This window comes from Pongo abelii, chromosome 2 (genome assembly GCF_028885655.2).
Source record: "Pongo abelii isolate AG06213 chromosome 2, NHGRI_mPonAbe1-v2.0_pri, whole genome shotgun sequence".
Classification (NCBI taxonomy): Eukaryota; Metazoa; Chordata; class Mammalia; order Primates; family Hominidae; genus Pongo; species Pongo abelii.
In genome coordinates, this window is record NC_085928.1 from 195161869 (window position 1) to 195169127 (window position 7259).

Consider the following 7259-nt stretch of genomic DNA (forward strand, 5'->3'; position numbering starts at 1 on the left):
TGCACCCCTGCTGTTAACTTCACAGTCTGACCTACCTCAGAATAACGTAAGTAAAAGGCAGAGAAATCTTAATCAAAGAAATCCATACTCCATTATTACTGCAGCAAGCCAACCAACAATTTTTCAAACAAAGGGGACTTTCCGTCTGTTCTACCCTATTTTTCTCTTTCTCCAACCTATAACTCACTCTAATACTGCCCCTATCATAGAAGGCATTATGACAGCATCCTCTCTGTATTTCAGTAACTGATACTTGTATGGGATCCTTCCCCTGACTTTTACCCCAGGGTGAACCACGTGGTAAGATTCCACAATATATGAAATATATGAAATATACCATCTCAGCTAGTAAAAAATGAGCATCAGAAAGAATGCAATATAGCACTTTAGCTAGGAGGCAAGATAAATTATCCAAACACCTTATTTTAGGTTAGACACATGATTTGAAGTTGAGAAGCCTTTACATTTTGTGTACCATGAAACTCATTCCATCCCCTTGCCCTAAAGATGTTATTGATTTCTACTGTCTGGTGTAGAGCAGGAGGAGGTAATTGCTGTGACCTCTCAAATGTATACACACAGCTTTCAGGATGTGTTGTTGGGATATGATTTTTAAATTTTTTATTATGAAACTTTCCCAAATATACAAACAGAGAGAGATGAAGATAACCCCCCATGTACCCATGTACCCATCACCCAGTTTCAACGATTATGAACTCATTTAGAAAATCTTGTTTCATCTACAGCGCCACCCAATCCAGGCCCCCAACCTGTCCACTGGATCATTTTTAAGCAAATCTCAAACATCAAATTGTTTCATCCATAAATGTTTTGGTGTATATCTCTAAAGGAAATTTTAAAAACTCTAACCATAATTATTGCATAATAGCATACAATTTGATCATAAATATGAACTTGTCCCATAGCTGCTGACCACCTCTCCAGCTCCCCTTTAAGAATGCTACTCCCGGCCAGGGGCAGTGGCTCATGCCTGTAATCCCAACACTTTGGGAGGCCAAGGCGGATGGATCACCTGAGGTCAAGAGATCGAGACCAGCCTGGCCAACATGGTGAAACCCCATCTCTACTAAAAATACAAAAATTAGCCGGGCATGGTGGCACACGCCTGTAATCCTAGCTACTCAGGAGGCTGAGGCAGGAGAATCACTTAAACCCGGGAGGTGGAGGTTGCAGTGAGTCGAGATCGCACTGCTGCACTCCACCCTGGGCCACGGAGCGAGACTCCATCTCAAAAAAAAAAAAAAAAAAAAAAGGAATGCTACTCCCTGCCGGGCATGGTGGTTCATGCCTGTAATCCCAACACTTTGGGAGACCAAGGCGGGCAGATCACCTGAGGTCAGCATTTCAAGACCAGCCAATATGGCGAAAACCCATCTCTACTAAAAATACAAAAATTACCCGGGCGTGGTAGCGCGCACCTGTAATCCCAGCTACTCAGGAGGCTGAAGCAGGAGAACCACTTGAACCTGGGAGGCAGAGGTTGCAGTGAGCTGAGATTGCACCACTGCACTGCCTGGATGACAGAGTAAAGCTCCGTCTCAAAAAAATAATAATAAAATAAAGAATACTAATCCCTCTGCCTGGAATTTTCCCCTGTCCCTGGCTCTTCATCCTCCATCTACCTCTTCAGCTGAAGTGCCATTTTCTCTGACTAGTCCAGACTGAGCTATACATGCTGTCCATTCAGGTCACTTATCCCAATTGTAAACAAAAATTAAAGAAGGAATTCTTCAATTGATGTCTTTCCCTATGTCCCTTCCCCGACACAAACTACGCTCTTTGAGGACAGGAACATTTCCATCTTGATTTCAATATTTAGCGCAGAGAATAAATAATTGTTGAAATAGTGAAAATAATTTCATCTCAGGTTCTAAAGGGCTGGAAAAGATTCATCTTTGGTAAATTGTTTGCAAGTATGTATAAATAATTCATATAATTACTGTTCTTATAACTGTACCCTTGGATAGTCACCTCCCACACTGACTCTGAGCTTAGCTGTATGTATTAGTTATTTATTGCTCTGTAACAAATCACTCCCAAATTAAAAGAATACACAGTTTCTGTGAGTCAGGAACCCAGATGTAGCTTCAGTAGGTCCTCGGCTTCTAAGTCTCTCACAAAGCTGCAATGAAAACATGGGCCAAGGCTGCTTTCCCATCTAAAGGTTCAACCAGGGAAGGGTCTGCTTCCAAGCTCACTGAGTCACTGTATGTTAGCAAGATTCAGTTCCTTAGGGAACTGTTGTTTTTCACCGGTTGTTTGGATTTCCATGGACCTCTCCATAGGAGAGTTCACACGTGGCAGCTTGCTTTATCAGAACAAGTATGTCTTTAAGAAGAGTCAGAGAGAGCACCACAATCCTTTATAACCTACTCTCAGGAGTGATATTCCATCAAGTTTGTCATATTCTACTCATTAGAAGCAAGTTGCTAGGTCCAGCTCCATGCAAGGGGAGAAGATTGATTATATGAGGGCAGGAGTGCCAGAAGGCAGGAATCACTGAGAGCCATTTCAGAAGCTGCCTGCTACACCATGTGACTTGCTTTAGCCAATGAAAGAGTAGCGAGAATGGTAAAGATTTGCAAAGAGCATTCTCATTGGGATTCGCCCTTTCCTTCTGTGTTGGAACCCTGAGACCACCACGTGTACAAGTCTGAGCAAGCCTGCTGAAGGATAAAATGCTTTGTGAAGGAGAATGAGGTGCTCCAGTTGGCGAGCAGCTGATCCCCAGCCAATGGTCTGTCAACCACTAGAACTATGAATGGGGCTATGGCAGATCATGTAGACCCACCAGCTGGTCACAGAAGCATGAGAGTCCAGCAGAGATCTGCTGAGCCAGTCCAGACCAGGACAACCACCATGATCAACCACAGAATCATAAGCTCCATAAAATGGCCATTATTTTAGGCTGCTGGGTTCTGGGTGGTTTCTTACACAGCAAAAGTTAACTGATACATCCACCAATCCTTTCATCTTGTAGACAAAATAATTGAGGATTCAAGAGGCTAAGTGACTCCATGTCATGGTGCAGCAAGCATGATAGGAAAATGGCATCAGAACAATACAAATAGTTCAAGTCTAAGCTCCGTCATTTTCTGGCTTGGAGACCTTGGCAAATCCCTCATGCTTTCTAGGCTTCAGTTTCTCTATCAACAAAAAAGAGCCCAGCACTTTCTCTAGAACATCTTTTAGTGTTCAAAGTTAATACTTGTCCACTTGGCTCTAGAGCTGGGATTAGAATTATTTTGGTTCAGCTGTCATTTGTGAATAGTCAAATATTCCCCTACTATTCTGTTGCATATATTGGTCTAACGCTAATATGAGTTATATATGTGCACACCAACCATTTGGAACAGTTTGATAAATCGAGTCATTATAATTCAGTTACTTTTTGGTTGCTTGATTGAACTAAGCAACTAATTCCACCATGGTTATAAATAACCTGCTAGTAATTGGTCAATTTGTCATATTAAAGCAATTAGAATGATGAAGTGGATGGAGAAGCTTCCAAATGAGGTGAAACTAAATTAAGAGTCTTCTGTTGGGAGGGAGGATGCCTCTTCAGTGTTGCTGACGGCAGAATTCAGACCCTCATCATCCCCTCAAATGAAAAGAAAAGAGCAGCAGCTTTGGAATCAGACAGAGTGGAATCAAAGCTTAGGTCGACCACCTTCTAGTTGGGTGATTTGGGGCAAGTTATTTAGCCTCATCTCTTATGAGAATTGTAATTCCTACGTCATACACTTGCTGTGAACATTAAATACAATAACATATTTGAAGAGCCAAACCCTGTGTCTAGCGGATTGCAGATGCTCAATAAATATGAGTCCATCTCTTCCCAGCACCTTCAAATGCCTCCATGTCCACAGACTCTCCTTGCTCTAATCCTTCCTTCATGAGGCTGAGAAGAGATCTCCCTAAAATATAAATCTGATCACATTATGCCTGGGCTTAAAATCCTTTGATGCGTCTCATTGCCTACTTGAAAAAATGAAGGTCCTTTGTAGGATATACGAAGCACTCCCAACTTCCCCATCTCTTCTTCCCTACGCCTCCGTATCTGGAACCTCCCTGAATTATTGTCTTGTTTCTGGATATGTAATATCCTCTGCTGCCTGCCTCGATGCCTTCTCTCATCCTGTTCTTTCTGCCTTGAATTACCCGGCCACCCCCTTTTACATGTGGAATCCTGGCTTTCCTGAAAGTTCTGGCTCAAATGCTTCTTGAAGCCTTTTCTTAATTCACTTTCTCCTCCATACTTCAGGACTCTGCACCTACCACTTCGTGCCTCAAGTCGGGAGGCAGGGGTGCACAGACGATACTCAATAGTTTTGAATGGACGCCTTGAAAGATTTATGACTGAAAATTCACAAATAGGATGGAATTTGTTTTTCAAATTCCTGTCTTGCAAACCTTAGACCCTAAGCATGAGGAGATTCCTTTGAAGTCTTTGAAATTAAAAAGAAGCCTAACTTAAACTGGCTTGTAATCTTACTGAATATCTTACTTCTATAGGTCACCCAGGCTGAAATAACCACAAATTCAAAGCGGTATTTTATTTATTTATTTATTTATTTATTTATTTATTTAATTTTTTGAGACGGAGTCTCGCTCTGTTGCCCAGGCTGGAGAGCAGTGGCACGATATTGGCTCACTGCAACATCTGCCTCCTGGGTTCAAACGATTCTCCTGCCTCAGCCTCCTGAGTAGCTGGGATTACAGGCGCCCGCCACCATGTCTGTCTAATTTTTGTATTTTTAGTAGAGACGGGGTTTCTCTGTTTTGGCCAGGCTGGTCTCAAATTCTTGACCTTGTGCTCCACCACCTTGGCCTCCCAAAGTGCTGGGATTACAGGCATGAGCCACCACACCTGGCCAAAGCAGTATTTTATACATTGCATGAATGACAGACCCATAGTGGAGAAATATTCATGGTTCCCCCTCTAACCTTTTGATATTGCGTCACGAAGGCCAGCTTTCTCACAAAACATATCACTGTGCCACCATCAAAGGCAAAATAGAAAGCCACACAACGCTAAGCCAGTCCAAAATTGCATTTCTTGTATTTTTTAAGTGGTGGATTGTGGATCACCTTAATATGAATTTTTAAAATTTGCCATTATCTCCCTCAGCTGCTCTTTGAAAGGAACGCAGCAGTTTTGTACCAATTTGTTTTATCAACTGGAGAAGTATTTTTATCTATGAAAATGTTTAGTGGAAAAATGAACCTCCAGAGTAGGTTTTGAACATAGAAAGGGAAGGCAAAAAGGCCAGTCTTTAACCTCCCAACGATCTGGCCGCTGGTGGGCTTCGGTAAACGCTCTCAGTGTTCGTGCTCATCGGGACCAATAAGCAGAGAGCTTCTCTTGAGTGATGCGATGTGACAGTAGTAGGTGTAGGATCAGGTCGATTTTGTGCTCCACACAACACAACCCATATTTTACACTTTGACAGTCCGCACCTACTTCGGGAAGCAATGGATCTCTCATCATTTTGAAACAAGAACACTCTTGCTCTTTTTAATGGTAGGATAACATACACATTCTACCGTTTTCATTTTTTTAAAAATATTTTCTCTTGATGATTAGCAATTAAAATAGTTCAGCTTTATCTCATTTTAGGAAGCAGCTAGAGGCTGAAATGACAGTGGAGAACAATCTGGAATACAATGACTGACTCATGGATTATAAATGAGGCAGCTGAGGTTCCATGTGCAAACTGTGAAGATGCGAGGCTGCAGTCAGCCCTCCAAGCACACCCAGGGCCCCGTGCACTCAGAGAGCATCTTGCTCACAATGCTGGGCTCATTCATCCACTCCACAAATAGCTAGTGAGTGTCTTCTATGTGCCAGGCCCTCGGCTGGATGCTAGAGAAAATTTCGAAGTAAGACATAAACCAACCATAGGAATATAAAAGGTAACTGTTTTGATTAAGGGGTTTAAACAAAGCACTATAGGAGAATGAGGGAGAAACGTGTCTGCCTGGAGCCATTTAAAAACATTTCCTAGGAAGGATGTGTCGGCACTGGTGACGCAGACAAGCTGGGGTGGGGTATAATGAAAGAAAGGCAAGAAAGGCAAAGGCTGCTGTGTGGATCTGTCTTGCCTGAAAGTCATGTGGGAGCAGTCAAACAAGAGGCGGAACTGGTAGGCAGGGGCCAGATCATGAAAAGCCAAAGCCTGGTAGAGTTTAGACTGAGTCCTCTAAACCCATAGTTTTTGTATATCTTTCAGCTGGGCGCACTTTGTTCAATTAAAAAACTCATCAGAAATCATAAATGAAACACCTGTAAAGTCCAGCTGCTCCAGCTGAGGCTGTTGCATGTTGCTGGGGTAAGGCTGGAACCCCGTTTGTTTGTAATCCCCACAACACCAGAGCAAAACCACTGCTCCAGGAAGTGGGAAGTTGTGATGGGCAACCTCTAAGACGGCTCCTGCTACTTCCTTGTGTTAATTGTCTCCCCTGGAGTATGGACTGGACTTAACAATCCTAAAAGTAGTGATGGGAGTTGTTTCCAAAATTAGTTGACAGAGAAAGTGACTTCTGTTGTGTTGGTCTCCCTCTTTCTCAGGGACTTCACTCTAGGGAAAGCCAGGAGCCATGTTGTGGGTGGCCCTAGGGAAAGGCCCACATGGCAAGGACCTGACATCTCTGGTCAACAGCCAGTGAGGAGCCAAACCCTGACAACAACCATGTGAGTGAGCTTAGAAGCAAATCCTTCCAGTAGAGCCTGAGATGAAACCACAGTCCTGGCCAACACCTCGACTGCAGCCTTGTAAGAGACCTGGCCAGCGCAGCTGCACCTATATTCCTGACCCACAGAAATTGTAAGATCATAAATATTTCTTGTTTTAACTTGTTAAGTTGTGGAGCAATTTGTTCTGCCACAATAAATAACGAATACAGGACCCACTGAGGAATGCTGAGCCCAGAGTGACGGGATCAAATGGGCATTTTGAATGCTGACTCGGGAAAGACCCAGGAGGATACACTGAATGGAACAAGACCAGAGATAAGGCAACTGCTAGTCCAAGAGGGAGACGAAGAGGGTTGAATAATGGGGGTAGGAAGGAGGGGAGAGGAATGGTAGACATCCTGGGAAGGTAAAATCAGTAAGGCTTGGGATTGTTTCTGGGGAGGGGAGGAGTTTCAAGGACAATGCCAGTCATCAGCTAGGGAACAAGGACGGAGGAACATATTTGGAGGGAAAGAAAAAAATGTTGAATTTGGGATGTGTG